At 40.1% G+C, this 18429-nt stretch overlaps 1 long non-coding RNA gene across 5 annotated transcripts in view; it reads left to right on the forward strand.

Moving 5' to 3' along the window:
- LOC309809530 overlaps positions 1 to 18429 on the forward strand; it is a 119730-nt gene that overhangs the window by 26811 nt on the left and 74490 nt on the right. For all 5 annotated transcript variants that reach the window (XR_014294864.1, XR_014294865.1, XR_014294866.1 and 2 more), the window contains exons 2-4: positions 14184 to 14318; positions 14841 to 15024; positions 16529 to 16683. This is a non-coding gene — a long non-coding RNA (uncharacterized lncRNA). The remainder of the gene's footprint in view (positions 1 to 14183; positions 14319 to 14840; positions 15025 to 16528; positions 16684 to 18429) is intronic.

Raw genomic sequence — 18429 nt, forward strand, 5'->3', positions numbered from 1 at the left:
CTGGACTTGGCCTGCTCACTGGCAGGGAGAATTAGGCATGGATTGCCAAAGGCAGGGGTGACTTGGATGTCTCAACTTTGACCCTGCAACCAAGCACTCCCACAGTGAGGGTCAGTTTAGAGAGTCATGTAGTGACTAACGGATTCTCTGTGTAGTTCTTCAGCTGTTACATCAACATGTAGCTCAGAGGCTCATGGTCTTCCCTTAAAAATCCCATTCCACCCCTGACTGTTAGTCATTATAGAGAATTTTAACATATGCATAATTCTGAAAGTTAAAACACAACCAGGATTTTGAGGAAAACATCTTAAAGTGGAGGGAGACTTTTTTTGAGCAGGGAAAAATGTATCTTATAGGAATTGGGTAATATGGGGAAAAAGGTCTAGAAACAGAGTAGAAAGAGATGCTGTATGCAAGAAAAGAATAAAAGGACAAAATTATTGATCAGCAAGGGTGGTAGAAAGTAAATAAGGTGATATCATATGACAAAGACAAATTTGTTAGATTTACAGGAAAGCTATCATGAATTCTTCATTTCCTTGTCAATGAATCTCTCCAAAGTTGAGACTTGGGTTATTCAGGCTGATGGAGGAAGAGACAAAGTTATTGAAGGCTTTGATGGAAAGTCAGCAATTCACTTATACTGCTTCCCAGACTTCTATTAGGAGAGTGGGAACATGAAAGTTCTCTGACTATATGGAGGTCTAGCAGAGATCCAACATTTATTTTTCTACTACAATTTAGAAATGAAAACTTACTCAAATCTAGAAACAACTGTGATAGAAAAGAAACTCAGATTTTCCCATAAGCCCAACATCATAGGAAAATTACTATTAAAAAGACAGCAAACAAAGCTTTCATTCATACAAATTCTGATGTGATTAGTCAACAAACACATGGTGAATCAGGTCAGCAGTAATGAGGTTACATCCCTCACTAATGTGCTACAACAAATGCTCAAAATTTGCAATTTTCTCTACATATGTTTGCATTTTCAAACAGCTCCAGTGATGAAAATAATTTGTATTACTTCTTCATTCATAAGAGACATGAAGGTTTGTAGAAATAGGAAAGTGTGACTTATGGATGGAAAAGTACACATTTTTTCCTGTGAGGCTGGAATTATGGGACACACTGTAAAATTTATAGTTACTGTTATTGAGAAGCTAAAGACTGAATATAGGGAAAGAAAGAGGAGAGTTTAAAACAATAAAAAATTAAAGCATTTTATGATTTGGGCAGTTTGTGCTTCACATGCTTACATACTGGTAGGATACTATGTTAGATTGGGCTTTAGACCAGGGGTCAGCAAACTCTGGCCCATGGGTCAAATCCAGCCTACCACCTGTTTTTGTCAATAAAATTTTACTGGAGAAAGCCATGTTCATTGGTTTACATACTGTCTATCTGTGGTGCTTTTGCACTGTAATGGCAGAGTTGAGTAATTGCTATAGAAACCATATGGCCAGCAAGCCTAAAATATTTACTATCTGTCCATTTTCAGAAAAAGTTTGCCAACACTTGCTTTAGAGAGTTAGAGGCTGCAATACTTAGAGGTATTCCTAAAGACCTATAGGCATAGGGTAGACCACAATGAGTAGCTCTTCCCATGCTTTTTAGGAAATATTGAAATTAAGCTGAACTTTAAGGGTAGGTTTGAAGGCAAAAAGAAGAAAAGCCTATGTGTCCTAATGGTGCATGTGGAAAGGGTTGCTGCCCTCAGGGTCATTATGATTCGCCCACTGGATGTATACCAGCCTTGGATCTGTTTTCCAACCAGTTGGCAGCTTTTACCATTCAATTCTGTCATGTGAAACTTTAGCCACCTGGTACCAGGAGCTGTGAGGGCCCCCCAAAGTGAGGGGCTCAAACTGATTAGCCCAATTTGTTATACTCTAGGATTTGGTTGTGAGAAGTTATACTAAACTAAATTGGGACCTTGTGAAAAATAGGCACTTACTGAAAGCGAGTTATGTGATAAAATTCCCATCACGTGATGCACACAAAAGACATAAAATGTGTAACTTGAGAAAGAAAGAGTCACCTGCTCGCATCATAAGTCAAGAATTCTCAAGGATGGTGGGATTTGAGGTGGGCTCCGAGGAACAGGTAAAATGCTGATAAATGGAGAAGGGAGAGAAATGCTCCCCTGTGGAATGAGTGGAGGTTTTCTCTTCTCTGCCTGAGCAGAGCAGAGCGACAGCTGGCTGACTTCCTGCAGAGAACAGCCTTTGTACACAGGAACGGAAGACAAAGTCCAGGCTTTAGGCTCTAGGATTAAGCTACCTCAGACCTTAGAGACAGGGCATCTCTCGGCACAATACTCACTATTGTTCATTTGGGAATTTTTATTTGTCTTATCAAATTTCTCTCCAGTGCTATCACAATGGAAAGCCACAGGAAATATTTTGCAATTTACACATTGAAAAAGAAAGACATGCTTAGACATAAATCCGTTTAAATGGAATTCACATGGAATGAATTAAGGAGAAACAGGGATAAACTTACTTTCAAAGTAGAGGAAATTGAGGTGTGAGAACAATTTCCCAGAGCGACAATTAGTGTTAGATTAGTTACTGAATTTCAGCCTATTAAATTCTAGTGTGCAGTGCTGTTACGTAGTCAATATGCATGAAGGAGGCTTTGTTAACATACATTTAAAAAATTTCCCTTGTGGTTGGTAAATAGTCACTGCCTTGAGTTCCAAAAGACTGGTGACCATAATTCCTGCTTTGCCTGGACAGTCCTGATATACCCTTGTTATCTAGTGTAATTAATATAGTGCCCTTTATCACTCCCAAAACTGTTCCAGTTTGGATAATAAATTATATAGTCACCCTGCCACTGTTCCCTCCCTAGAACCCCTTGGACCTCCCTATAAACCAACAACAATGGGCTAATGACAATGCAACCAGGGTCTGCAGAAAGGAGCATGGCTCAGCACTAAAGCTGGTGTCCTTGCCTAATCAGTTAGTAAATACTTTGACTTTTATCCTTACAGGTTTGGCCTTTTTCAGGTTTTCAAACTCCATAGATGGTTCAGAGAGATTCTCCCTCAGCCTGTGGCTGTAACTGCCTGGTGCAGAGGGGAAGACTCCAGTCCTCTTGTGGCCTATGTGGCCCTGTAGGATGTGGCCCAGCCTCCACACCACTCTCCAGCCTCGCCCTCATTTCCTGTCCTCTTGCCACGTGGGTCTTCTCTCAGTTTTGTGAGAGCAGCTCTTTCCTCTTCACTCTCATTCTGTCCACAGTGCGCCTTCTCCCACCTCATCTAGCCAAGTCATCTTTTAAGTTGCAACTTCACGAGGACTTCCCTAGGCAAGTTTTCCTTGACCCACTGTGGTAGCAGAATTCAAAGATGGCCCCTGAGATACCTGTCCTGGGTATATATATATATATATATATATATACATATATATATATATATATATACACCTTTTCCCAATTATTCAATGAAACCTTAGTCTAGGTACTACTGTAAAGGGATTTTGCAAATATAATTTAGGTCCCCAATAAGATGAGCTTAAGATGGGGAGCCTAAGTTTGGTGAGCCAAACCCAGTCCAGTAAACCCTAAAAGGAGACTGGCTTCTTCTGGAAGAGAGAGCTTTGAATCATGAGAGATTCAGTACAAAGGAGGTTTTCCATCGCTGGCTTTGAAGAGGGAGGGGACTCTGTGACAAGGAATGTGGGTAGTCTCTAGGGGTCGAGCACAGCCTCCAGCAGTCAGCCAACAAAGAAACAGGGACCTCAGTCCTGCAACCACAAGGAACTGATTTCTTCCAACCACCCGGATAGAACTTATTAGTGCATTGTTCCCTGGAGCCTCCAGACTAGAACTCAGTCTGGACAACACCTTGATTTCAGCTTCTGAGACCCTGGGTAGAGAATCCAGCCACACTGTGCCTGAGTTCTGATCTACAGAAGTCTGAGATATTAAGGTGTTATGGTTTTAAATTGCTAAGTTTATGAAAGTTTGTTACATAGCAAAAGAAAACTACTACATCCAAAGTCTAGTTCACACTCCTTTCTTATCCACCCATAAGATCATATTCTTTCCTTTCATTGGTCTTGTTTAGTTTCTAATTATATATTAAGTTGTATGGTGGGTTGCATAGTGTCTCCCAAAAATTCATATCTACTGAGAACCTCAGAATGTGACCTTATTTGGAAGTAGGGTCTTTGCAGATGTAATTAATTAAGGATCTTGAGATGAAATCATCCTGGATTTATGGTGGGCTCTAAATACAGTATCTGCTGTCCTTATAAGAAAAGAGGACACAGAGACACACAGATGGAGATAGAGATTGAATGAAAAGTCTTACAAGCTGAGGAAGTCCAGAAGCTGGAAAAAGCAAGGAAGGCTTCTCTGCTAGAGCCTTCAGAGGGAGCTTGGCTCTGCCAATGACTTGATTTCAGACTTCTGTCCTCCAGAATTGTGAAAGAATAATTTTTTTTTTTGTTTTAGCCACCCAGTTTGTAGTACTTTATTATGGCAGCATTAGGAAACCAGTATGAAGTCTATGATTTTTTAATTTTTAGATTCTCTCTGTCACACCCTTTGAGTTAAGAGTTGTGTCTATTGTTGCCCAGCATGGTGTCTTCCATGCCTTTCCTAATGTCTGACATAGAGTAGGTGCTCAAAAAATTAAATCATCATCTAATTAATATGTATATGGTTGTAAGAATGGAAAAATGACTGAGAGCTTTGCTTTACCTCTGACTGGTTAATTTTCCTTTTCAGCACACTAGGGAACAAATATCTCAGAAGGAATATTTAGCACAAGTCCAGGTTTGAGGTCAGTCAGTATACTGTATATTTGGGAACGACAGCTTTTCATAGTCCTCCTTCTACAACAGAAACAGCAATATTCTTGGATTATTTCCATTCAGGACCTGATATAGATTTTGACAAGAACTTAAATCCAGTCCTGTACATCTAAGGTAATGTGGATTTCTGAAACTAACTCAGTTGTATCCAGACTTTGGGGCTGCATTCAATGGAAATGGCTTGACTAATGTAAGCAGTAAAACAAAGCTATGGGAATGCACTGAGTAGAATACAAAATTGAAGGAAGACTTGAGCAGCAAGATGTCTGGAAGGACAGGAACCAAGGCCCCTAAGATACTTCGGGTATCTTAGAAACAGGCTCTTATGGTTACCACTTTAGGGTTCCACCATTGGCTGATTCAGCTCCAACCACTTTTTGTACCTCAGAGCTAAAGATTACATGTCCCAGGAGACCAGATCTGATTGGCTAACAAGTCACAGGCTCATCCCTGTGATCGGGGTCCTGTGATTGGCTGTTCCACTAAACCATGTGAAGTAAGAAAGTTCCACAGATAAAGATGGTACTATTACCAAAAGGCAGAAAAAGGAAGCTGGACAGATAACCCAGAAAACTTCCTCTAAACTCTCCATGTAAGCTCATACTCCAACCACAGTGACCTGACCAAAAGTTTGTTATTTTTGCCTTTTAGAACCCACCTTCCCTTTTGGTATCAGTGTCCCCATATTTTGTCCCCTCTCTACATTCATTTGGTGTGAGTGGAGCTCCAGGTGTGCTTAGGAGACCCCAGCCAGGTTAATTCAAACCAAGGAGTTTTCAGGTTTTTTCTTGGATGTATTAGAGGAAAAGTATTTTTTTTAAATTCTTCTTGAGGTTGCTAAGAATGTAGGGTATAACTCTTGAAAGTCTAATTTTCACACAACAGAAAGAGCTTGGAGTGTATGAAGCCAACACAGAGGACATCAGAACTGAGGAGGGAGGAGAAAAGACTGAGTCATAATGATGTCACGTATATCCCAAATCTGACCCCAATTCTCGGTTTTACAGTTGAATGAGCCTCCTTTCTTTTCCCTTCCTTCCTGCTTTTCCCTCCTCTTCATTCTCCTCTTCTTCATCCTTCTTTTCCCTTTTCTTTGGCTTGATTAAGTGTGAATTGTAGCTTCTGTCACTTGCAACCAAAAGAACTCTGAGTAATTTGGTGAGAGAGAGAGAGGAAGTGAGAGAGAGAGAGAGGGAGTTTCACTCAAAAAGAGTGAGGACAGCAGAGTCCCCAGCCTGGTTTCTGCTAATGCAAGTTCTCCTCTGGTGCACACAGTGAGTACAGTCTTCTGCCTCCTCTTCAGAGGCCACACAGTGTGTCTGGTGCTCTAGTTTTCATCCCCTCCCCCAACTCAGATTGACTGTGTCCAATCCCTGGTGTTCTCTGTTATAGCTTCTTGAACTGTCTCCCTATTCTTCCTGTGCCTGCTTTGACAGTTACTGTCACTCTCTCGAAAGTTGCAAATGTTTCTCACTGTTGCTTTGAGAAGTGGGAATCGTGCAGAGAGAGGTGTTATCTGTCAGCAAAGCAGCATTGTGAGATTGGCTTGCCAAGTTGGTGAGACTCTTCACGTTGTTTCCCTCAGGGTGTGGAGCTTTGTGAAGGTCTCTTTTACTTTGCTGTAAAGGAGTCAAGTGCATAAAGGCACATGTGCCTGCTGTGTGTGCAGACAGCACCTGCCTGAAGCAGCCTGGGTCACAAGGACTGCCTGCATGGGGACCTAGCATTATCCATCACTTTTGCTACAGATCCCAGCCTCTGCTTTGAGAAAGTTATTTGACAAGCTGAGGCCGTGATCTGAGCCGTGGCTGAACTAGGAAAGAAAAAATTACAAGAGGGCTTCTCAGGGCTTCCTTGCTTATCCTGGAGCCAAGCTATTGGCATGGATGTAATTTCTCGCTACCCACCTCGGACACAGCAGCCGAATGACTGTTAGAATGATTGGTGACTAAGTGGAGTGGAGCTAGTTGAGGATAATGTAGAACATCGATTTTATGGACTTCAATATATTGTTTCAATGGACAGGTGGCCTTGCAAGTCTGTTCCCATGAATGTGGGATGCTGTTTGTTATACATTCACAGAAGTGAGTATGTATTACTGCCGTGCCATGTTCATGGTTTTTATTATGATCAAGTCCTTTGTCTGAATTGTTAGGACATGTTGTTTGGAAGCCCAAATGACGGCAGCTGTTTTTTTGTTTGTTTAAAACAAAGCAAGTTGCTAAATCTCTTATGAGGAAATACTGCAGTTATAAACAGAAAGCTCCCCAACATTCACTTACTTAGAATTTATAAACTTATTCTTGCAAAGGGTGTTCTGGTAGAGCTCCCAGGAAGAGCATGCAGAGTGCTATTAGAATACATTACGAGGTTCAGAGGGTATTTTGGAGAAAGCTTCTAGAGGAGAATGATTTGGGGAAAGGAAATAAATGTTAGCCAGGAAGAAAAAAAAAACTAAAAAAAAAGAAAAAAAGTACAGCAAGAGCATTATAGGTAAAAGGAACAACAAAAATAAATGCAGTCTTTCCAAACATTCCTGCAACCTTTATAAGAATTATTCATAGGAACAAGAGATGCAACAGAAAACTCCTTGATAAATTTTCTCCTACAATAATATGAGAATTTGGTGTTACATTTCCAATGAAAGTTTGCTGTCACTTAATCACTTTAAAGAGAAAACATTGTCTTATGTAGAGCACACTGTTACTCTTCGGCTATAATTTCTGAGGGGTGTTACATCCATCTCCAGGGATGTGGCCATGGAGCTGTACTCACACGTAAGGAAGATCATTGTCTTTCAATCCCTGCAGGATATAGAGAAGTCAGACCTATTTCACCATCTACTAGCTCTGTGATCTTTGTAAATTGTTTACTTCATTTGAGTCTTTTATCTTCATCTGTAAAATGGAGCTAATAATGGTTTCTACTTAGTTCTTGCTAGGGTTAAATGAGAAATTACATTTAAAGGGCTTATCACTCTTTCTAGAGAAAGAAGAAAAATGAACCACTTAATCCTTAAATAAAATCAAATAATAATAGAAAATAATCATAAGGAAATCATGGGAAATGGTATAAGGCAGATAAAAGCAAAAAGTATGAATTAAACAGAAAAGCTGTTGACTTGATATACTCAAGACATTATATTGGACAAAAAAGTTTAATATTCAAGTTTAGCAAAAACTGGAGAAAACACAAAACACAATGTTATATATTAAATGCTTTAAAACACTCCTGCACTGTGATCCAAGATTTCCACTTCTAGAAAATTCTTGTGAGGAAATAATCACAGAAGTGCATAGAGTCACAAATATATGTATTATTTATGTTGGGAAAATAATAGAAACAGCATCCATTAGTTGTATGTAGCTCATTACACAATTATGGCAGAGCCAAACAATCAAAATCTATGAAGAGTATTTATGAGTATAGAAAAAGACTCATAATAAGGTGTAAAACTAAGTCAAGAAGCTGTACACTTAGATACTAATTTGATTTCTAAAAATCCGTATGAATTTATAGTCATAGGGAATGAGTGTGTGTGTGTGGGGCGGGGAGGGGGTAATGATGTAGTCCAAGATACTCAGACACACAGTGGAATAAGAGATTTACATAGCTTGATTTTCTTTTGTATATTTAAAAAACTCTCCTAATTTTGTGCAATAAGCATTTATTGCTTTGGTGTCAGAAAAAAACATAAATACTAGAAGTTACCATTTTTTTCAAGCCATGCCTTAACATGGGAATAATTGAAAATCTCTCTCTTGTTCCCCCTTTCCTCCTTTCCTCCTTCCCTCTCTCTCCCTCTGTCTCTCCTGTGAGACATTTCACTGGACTGGGTAAAGCCCAAGGATCCTTTCACAAACAAGACTTAGCATGAAGAAACTTTTATGGACAAAGACTATTGTTTTTCAAAGCTCATCAAGGGGCTATGGGAGAGGGCATTGAAAATATCCATCATTTCCACCCAAACCACTTCTCGCATTTATTTCTTCCCTTTATATACCCTGACCAGGTAAGACATCCCACCATAGTGAGGGCTCTCATGCTATCTACTCTCCTAAACTCACCTTAATCATATTTTTTCCTTCTTGGCCTGGCAGAATCAAATCATATTTGTATGTATTTGAACATTACTTACATGCATAACTGGTTATTTTTTTTTTTAAATCCAGCTGCATGTTTTAGTTCCCTCCTCATTTAGGAAATTTAAATGGAACCTTAAGTCCATTTAGCAGTACATACTTTGTTCGTTTCCTGAAGCTATCAGAAAAGATCCAGTTTCTAAAAAGTTTCATGAACTTCATACAGTGGATTCATTTCTCTATACTTACTCATTACTTAAATTGGTTTGCACGTCACACTTTTAAGTTTTTGATTTCCTATCTATTTAGTATTGCCTATGTTTTATAGCAAGTCAATCTAAAAGAGCAACAAAGATGGGGCAGGGGTTGAGTTCCTTGGGTCATCTCAAGGAAGACACTTGATCTTCCTGGACAGCAGCATTCTCTTCTGTAAAAGGAGAAATTTATTTGCATAAATTCTCCCTTGGTTGTTCTGGAAGGATTAAATAGCCAATGTCTGGAAACAACACAAGCCATTCTGAAAATAAGGCTCTGGGAGACTATGACTTTCCTTCTCAGAGGATTTATTGCTTCAGCACTGGGGCTTGCATGCATTGTGTGTACAGAGCTGGGACTGACCTTCCTGGTTCAAGAAAAGACTTTATTTCTTTAGCAAACACATATGTAGTGATTAATATGTGTTAAGCACCATTTTAAGCTCTACAAATGTTAATTCATTTAATCCTTGCAATAACCCTATGACATTGGCACTATTGTTATTCTCATTTAATAAGGTAAGGAAAAGGCCCCAGACTGGTGAAGTAATTTGCCCCAAATCTTGCATTTACTAAATGATAGAGTCAGGGTATAAACTCAAGCTACCCATCTATAGATTTCATGTTTATAACCATGATGTTATGCTGCTTCGAAGGAATTTTTGAGAATTGACTGAAAATAACCCCCACTTTATGTTACTGAGGGTTTTTTTTTTGGTCTGTTTTAAATATAACCTTATTAATGTTGCCTACTTCCTGATTGATAGCCAATATTTATCCCAAACGGAAAGTGATTCCTGAACTTAATCTTGCAAGGGTGATTCTTCTTCTTAAATGCCTTCCATGAGCTGATGAAACCCTTCCCATCACATGTACTTGAATGCATTTGAACACACAGATTGAGAACCACCAAAGAAGGGAGAGGGAAAGTCCTTTTCCCGATTCATGGAGGAGGAATCTCAGCATGAATCCTGTCCATCAGGAGGCTCAGAGTACTCAGGAAACCTCTCAGGAGATAAGCTGTTTTGAGGATTTTAAATCCACGAGCCCAACAAATTCCCCATCGCGCTGGTGGACAAGATTCACTTGACTAGCTTCTTGGCCCTCAGTGGAATTAGCTTGGCTGTATATGACATTCAGCATTTTAGTCAAAATTAATGTAATGCAGCTGAAATCCAGATAACATTCATTAATTTTTAAAATGTCACTGTTTTACCTAACATGAAGCTTGGGTTGATCATGATCTTTTTATTTAAGAAAATTTGGGGGGGCTTCAAAGAAGTAATGCAAGTCAAAATACCTGCTTTTTCAATCTAACAAAAGAAATCCTGAAATCGATGTCTCCATCAAGCCATCTCATTTCTTTCTGAATGCGTACGTAAAATTAAATGGCATTAACCTCACAATTGGCTGAGGGGATCAGAACAAAGCAATCGCCTTGAAATAACTGTTCTGTGTAAGAACTATAATAAAGCTTGTGAACATCACCTCCATCCTCTGTAAGTGACTTAGTATGACATTCTTAGAGTCGTGGTGGTACTTTACAGTTGGAATTGTTCTTTAATAAACTCTTTCCTCACAACTTACCACCCCTTACTCAGTAAGTACCTTCACAATCCATTTAATGGGCAGACAAGCATTATTACCTTTATAATCCAAAGAAAAAATAGCAAACAGCTAAATTTGAAAAGTGGTTGTTAGTTAAGGCAAAAAAAATGATAAAGACGGTTAAAAAGCAAACAAAGGAGAAAATAGAACAAAGAGATGTTTAAAAACTCCTACAGACAATGGACAATGCTTCCTACTTTTACTTTAAAATACTTAGATAATGATAGAATGCCTCTAACCAAATTCCTCTGTTTCTTTTATTTTTTTGGTAAAACAGTTGGTTTGTGCAGGCACTTATGAGGTCAAACCAAGAGATTTCAGGTAAATACCTGCTGTTGTAATGCCCTTATTTAAGCACCATCTATTCAGGTTAGCTCTAAAGGGCTTGTAGTAACACACCTGCATTCTACACTAGCTCTCTGGAAACTGACAGCAACTCCAACATTTCAGCAGTCTGTGGAGGCTGTGAAATCCAGCCCAGGGGCAATGATGTGCTTCTGCTCTCTGGGTGTCAGCCTGTTTCCTTTTTGCCTCTCCATCTCATATTTGTTCAACACCTCTTTAAACAATTAATTTCTTGTATTAATGTTCCTCTGTCTAAAGTACTTAAAATAATTAATTTTCCTGAGTGGATGCTGAGCTTAATTTCAGGAAACTCATAGAAAATAAAGGATACTTCTTTAATTTTAATGATATCACTTAGAAACCATTCTTCCACTGGTGAATATTTTTAGAAGGGCTTCTAGAGGTATGCTAAAAGCCACTTAAAAGCTGTTATTAAGCAATAATTAATCAATTTCATTTACTCATTAATTATTTATTGACATGCCCAGTGTTGTACTTATTACATACGTGTAAAATTTATTCATAGCTTTTACATAGCTTGCTTCTCTTATTATTTCTTACCTAGTATTAACCAGGTTACCAAACAAGGATTTGACTGGAAGCAGACATAAATGCTAGTTTTCATTAAAACCCTTGGTTAACAGGAATAAAGCAACTCTGATCGCTCTAAGCAAAACAATAAGGCAATTATAAATTCTGGAACTATCAAAGGAACTTGAAACTGCTAGAAAATTGCCAAGCATCTGTAAGCCTCTAAAGGTTTACACCATCAAAGAAAATACACTTTAATTTTAAAACAAACTTTGCAATTTACTAATAGTACTAAATACAGTGTTTCTAGATGCAGAACATATTGCTTTTAACTTCTGTAAGGCTCACAGAAATCTCAACAAACAGGGAAACTGGCTAACAGTCAACATGGAGCATAAAAGAAGAAGAAGCCTCAGGAGCTGAGAGGCAGGTGGCCCATGGTGTGGAGCCTACCTGAGTCAGAATCCTGGCCCTGCCACCATGGCCTATGAGCTGTAGAGTGCAGATTTCTCCTGTCTGAGAGAGATGATTATGACTATAATAACAGAAATGAACTCATAGGGTTCTGGTGAGGACCACATAGAAAGTACTTAGAATAGTGTCTAGGAGATAGTAAACATTCAGTAAAAGTTATTAACAATTATGATTATGGCTGGTATAGTCACAGGGCACAGGCAGCCTGGACACTAGTGAGTAATTTATCTCTGATCAGTACACTCACCTCAAACCTCTCCTTCCTTCCTTGTTTCTTTCCTCCCTCCCTCTCCCCACTTCCTTTCTCCGTCCCTTCCATCCTTCCTTCCTTCCACCTTTCTCCCATCCTTCTCTCCCACTCTCTCTCTTCCTCCTTCTCTGAGTGTGATTCTGTCTTTTTCTGTTTCCTTTTACCTCTCTCTCTCTCTCTCTCTCTCTATTATTCTGCCTTCTTCATTTAGTTCAATCTTCCCACCCCGATTTTTCCCTACCGTCTTCTTCCCATTCCCATCAACCTCACTAGTTATGATCTGTTTAAAATGCATTTTTAATTACTTACTCTTTTCTAGTAATCTAACATTTTCATATTTCTACTTAAAAATTAGCAAGGGAAGTGTTTTATACCTTGAAAAATAAAGTCCTCAAAACTATTTTAAATTATTTTATACATGTCATTGCCTTGGTTGGATATCATTATTTGTGGAGCAATAACAAACAAAGCTGTCTTCTATTCCACCATGGTAAGACATCAGTGGATTCCTAGCTTTGAAATTGTAAACAGAGAGAGAGAACAAGAGAGAGCATATGAGAGAGAGAGAGAGAGAGAGAGAGAGATCTAAATTAGGGCTTGTCTAGGGTGTAATAGATTAACACCTGCAGTTGAAACACACAATCAGGAAGCTGGGCTGTGCACAAGAGTCTGGGGCTACATCCCCAAAGCAGCTCCAACCACTGAGCAGGGCTGGCCAAGTCGAGGCTGGATGGCAGCCATGGCCAGACATGTGGCAGAAGCGATTCCTGTCCTAGGAGGAGGAGAACAAGAGAACCTCCCATGGCTTTTCTTCTGGAATATTGTGATGGTGGTATTCTTGTATCTATTAGGTCGACATATTTGGACATTTTCCTCTTCTTGCTTGTATCTCAGAGAAACTAAGTAGACCTTAAAGATGATTCAGGAGAAAGTTCAAGTCCACTCTAGGTGCTTGTACTGTCACTTGTGTTTGGTAAAGCATGTATCTGTATTTGTTTACTTATTTAGTGGATGGTCTGGTATACCATGGGGAAAAAGATGCACTTGGTAGACAGGAATCGTTTTATTAAAAATACTTATGATGAAGCTACTTAATGAAAAGTACAAATTATTTTTCTCTATAAAATATTTTATTTTATCAATATAGCTTTTAATAACACCCAATCCACCCTATTTCAGTATAAAGAGAAGTGAAATGGAAACAAAATTCCCTTTTCCTTTTCCACTGAAAAGCCTTCTACTTGGTACCTACTTCATTTAGGGATGCCACAAAAAGATGCATGGTCTCTCAGTGTCCCATTGTACCCTGAACAGAATTAAGATGGAAACCTAGACAAGTATCAGAGCTAAATTCACTAGCAGGATAACTTTACATTATTATTCCATTTCTTAATATGTTATGTTTTCATCAGAGTTCTTAATAGAAATAAAGATTAAAGGAGATGACTTCCAAGCTGCTGTTTTCAAGAACACCTGGTCTTGGATTCTGTCATGGATCTGACATTTATAACATTGCTCACTGCACACTTCCATCCATTCTACGAGCTTGCATTTATAGAGAATACTTAGCATCATAAAGATACTTTACATGCATCATGGTATTTTACATTTGTGGAGTACTTTAGCATTTATGAAGCACATTCACCTTCATTGTGACATTTGAGTTTTACAGAAATCTTGTTGTATTAAAGAGGGGACCCACAGAAGACCAGCGATTATAAATCATCCCCAGGTCACACAGGTAAGAGATAACTCAATCTTCTAATGAGACTTCATTTGAATCCAGGGCTTCTGATTTCTTTTCTCACAGGAAAACACCAACCAACACACACACACACAAAACTTGCAGATTTGTGCAAAGTGGGGACAGTGAACAGAATCTGGAGAGAACAGAAGTCATGACATAAAATTCCTGGGTGCTCGGTGCAGCTCTTACTAAGTCAAGGTAGGTGTGTTGCTCTTTTCTATATTAAGCTATTTCAGCTATATGAAGTGCACCAAGATGACACCAGCAGGGCACTGACTTGATTTAGAACTGAGCCACGCACCTGTTCTTCTAAATATAAACAAATTTGCAACCTGAGCTACTTGCAGTCACTGGAGTGTAATCAAGTGAAAGCTGGGGCTGGTGCCTGCCTGCAGCCTGACCCTGGGCTTACAAAAGCACAAGGACGAAGAAAGAGTCATGCTAGGCAGGATGTTTGGCATTGCAATCTGGTGGTCACAGTGACCTTTTATCTCACCAGAGAGATTGTAATTATTAGCTTTATTATCCTTATTGTTATTTTAAAATGTGCTTAGTTTGCTCTTGTGGTTCAGCTTGTACCCAGCTTGTTGAACTTTCTAGGTCCACTTGGTTTGTATATATGAAAGTTGCCTCAGTTGCTGTGTTTGGAGAAAGCTTATCTGAAGGGAAATTGTTTGCTGCACTCCAGAACACTAAATTAAATCTATAATATATTTTCAGTGTCCATGTGAAGGCAATATTGTTCCAGAGTCTAGAGTTCCTGGCTATTCAAAGTATGTGACTATTCCTTGATACTATGAGGCCTCTCTCCATTCTTGCTCAGAGGGAAAGAAATCATACTGGGGTCCTTGGAAATGTTCCACATTATCCTTAACTGATGGGATACTACAGAGGTGATGCAAATGTAAGTAGCCCAGTGGCAGGTGTGTTATAGTGTACATGATGGAATTGTACAGAACTGGGGACTTGATTGATCTGATTGGCCAGAACTCTTAAGATGGTCCAGATTATGATCATCAGTAGGTTCTGAAAGCATTATTTCTAGATGCTGAGCATCAGCAGAGAAATCTCTTAATTCTCTTTCAAAATGACTGTTATGCAGTTGCAGAAGATTTGCTTGTTGAAATTTTTGAATAGACAGAAAAGCACCAAAGAATAGTAAAACTACTGCCATCTTTTGATTTGCTTATATGTTCCTCCATCTTCAACCTGGTAGTTTGGTGAATTCTACTAGAATGTCTTCTAGTGTGAATAAATATGTAAAGCCAACTGGCCCGAGGCAGGGGAATGCAATCAGATTCACAGGTTGCATCAGACCAAAACTCTCCAGACCACCCAGTTCCAGAAACTGACCTGGAGACATTCTGGACCACCCAGTTCCAGGAACTGACCTGGGGACTTTCCACCCGGCCCAGCCTTCCCGCCTTTTGAGGGGCGGGACTAACGGTCCCAAGACTGATGCAACCAGCACCAGATATCGCCACGATACCCGAAGAGACCACCAAATAAGGAATACCCTGCGCCCTCCCAGATTTACCACACCCCTTTCCCTTCTTCCCCTATAAAATCCCACCCAACCGTCGCCCGGGTGCGACTTCTCTGGCCCCTTTCTCTCAGACCAGTGAATCTCGCCTGGGAGCGTCCCCTAATAAAGCTCACTTGAAGCTTTCCTCTGTTTCGTGGTGCCGTTTGTTAAGATCCGACCTTACAAAATATATTGAATTCTTGGGATAAACCCTACTTGTGTATGGTGAAATGTTACATATTTAGATAGAGATAGAGAGATTGATGTATACATGTAGATTGATCTAGCTGAGATGGTGATAGAGCTGTAGTTCAATTCTCCCTTTGAGAGAACCTGCTGCAAAGAGTCACTGGCAGACAGACTCAGCTGCTGTCACTTGGGAACTACCTTACCATTCGCATGTGGCCATGCTCTCCCTGGTCTGTTCTCAGCCAATGACTGAGCACAGGAGGAAGATTAGAGCTGGACATTCCTGCTCCATCCCATCTTCCACCAAGAGGATAAGTCAAAACAATATTACAGCCCAGGGGAATGGTGGAGATTACCATCACCATTAAAGACCTTAAATGCAGTGTCCTTCACCATATCTTCATGTAATTCATTAGTCTGGTCCCTGCAGAAACTGGATGAATCCTGGAAATGACTATAGCCTACCACAAACAATCAAGTAGCTCTGATCACAGCTGCTATACAGGATATGGTATGATTGTCAGAGTTAATTTATAAGGTCTCAGGTACATTGCAAGTGGCCATGGATTTGGTGAGTGCATTCTTTTCTATTCCAACCAGAAGAGAAGGACAGAAAGCGTGCACATTCATGAGGACTTCACAACAATAATTATAGGTTTCCCCAATGGCTATGTTAACTCTCTTCCTCTTTCAGGATGCAATCCAAAGGTGCAAATCGATCTGCATATCCTAAAGAACATCACATTGCTACCATATATCAATGGTGCCATATTGATGTGGCAGGCTAAGCAAGAGGTGCTTAATATGCTGGAGACCTTGGTGAAATACACACACTCTAGAGGATGAGAGGTAAGTTCAGTGATGAATCAGGGACCCATCTCTTTGGTAAACATTTAGGAATTGAGTTGTCAGGAGATTTCCAGTACATAACCTCCAAAGTATGTCAGTTGGCTAGAGCTTGTGCTGCCTACTACTGAGAAGTCAGGGGGCACAGCTCCTTGTAAACTACTTCAGGTTCTGGAGGCATCACATTCTATACCCAGGTCCTAGGAATACAGCTCGGTTTCATGTGCTGGGTGACATGGAAGGCTGCTAACTTTGAATGGGGCTTAGAGTGGGAAAGGACTCTGTTTAGTAGGTCAGGCTGTGGTGTGAGCAGTTCTGCTATTTGGGACATAGAGTCCAGCCACCTCTATGTTCGAAATGTCAGTGATAGAAAAAGATAAAGCATGGAAAAAATGGCAAGCCTAAAAACTGGGAGGATTACAGTGAAAGCCCCTGATGTTCTAGAACAAGGTCATGCCATTTGAGTGAGAATTATATGGCTTTTGAAAAAACAACCCGATGTTTTATTGGTCTCTGGTAGAGGCAGAACATTTCACTATGGTGTGCCTAACAATCATGCATCTAGAACTACCCATTATAAGCTAGGTCCTCTTGGACCAGCAAGTCATATGATCAGGTGGGCACAGCAGCAATCCATTGTAAGATGGAGATCATACATCAAGAATGGAAGTGTAGACAGACCAAATAGTAAGCAGCATGAGCAGATAGCTCAGATCCCCGTATCTCCCACCAAAATTGCACCAGCACCTCTTCTCAAGCTTGTCCCTATGACTATACTATAGGGGGAAGTTCCTATATGGCCGAAGGAGGAGAAAAGCCCAAACTGGATTTACAGATGGGTGAGCTTGGTGGGTTGGTGTGAGCTAAAAATATAAAGAAGCTGTATTATGGCTACAATCCAGGGTAACCTTGAGAGTCAGTAAAGAATAATTTTTCCAAAGATAGAGCTGTGGGCAGTGCTTGTGTGTTGAAGAAAAAGTAACGAAAGAGGAGGAGTAGCTAAAGGTGGTCAGAGTCTGTAAGGAAAAGGATTGGGAAGTTGGAGACAAGGAGGTGGATGGACATTTGGGGGTGGGCATGGTGTGCGAAGACTTTGTGTGCCCACTGCAAAGCACTTACCTCTGAAAAGGCACTGGAAAACTGAGGAGACAGATGGTTTAGCCAGTTTGTGTTAGCTGACCTCCATCATTGGCAAAGCCCAGAACTGGCAATGAGGGTGTATGAACTGAGAGGCTGAGATGAAGGCTACATGTGGACTCCTCCTTCCCGTAGTCAATCTAGCTACAGCTGCCTCTGTATGTTGAATGTTCAACCTATTAGCAATAGAAGCTAATGTTGATACCCAATATGACACTTTGCCCCAAACATCTAATTAGCAACTTTGTGGCAAGTTATCTATATTCAGTGTCTTCCATTCTGAAGAACCAGTGGTTAATCCTTACAGGGACAGAGACCTATTCTGGTATGGGTTTGCCTTTCTCACCCACAGGCTCAGCCAGAACCACTTGTGAAGGCTTATGAATGCCTAGTCCACAGACATGGGATACCACATAGCACAGAATCCAACCAGGGCACCCACATTTCAGCCAAGAGGGTGGAGGAGTGGACCTGTGACCATGAATTCATTGGTTAAATCGCATACCATTCTGAAAGAGGCAGTCTGATAGCACATTAGAACAGCCTACTTCATGAAGGCAGAGCTGAAATGCTAGTCTGGTAGCAGTCCTTTGCAAAATGAGGTGCTATCTT

The sequence above is a fragment of the Mesoplodon mirus genome, assembly GCF_964341445.2.
Source record: "Mesoplodon mirus genome assembly, chromosome: 8".
NCBI lineage: Eukaryota > Metazoa > Chordata > Mammalia > Artiodactyla > Ziphiidae > Mesoplodon > Mesoplodon mirus.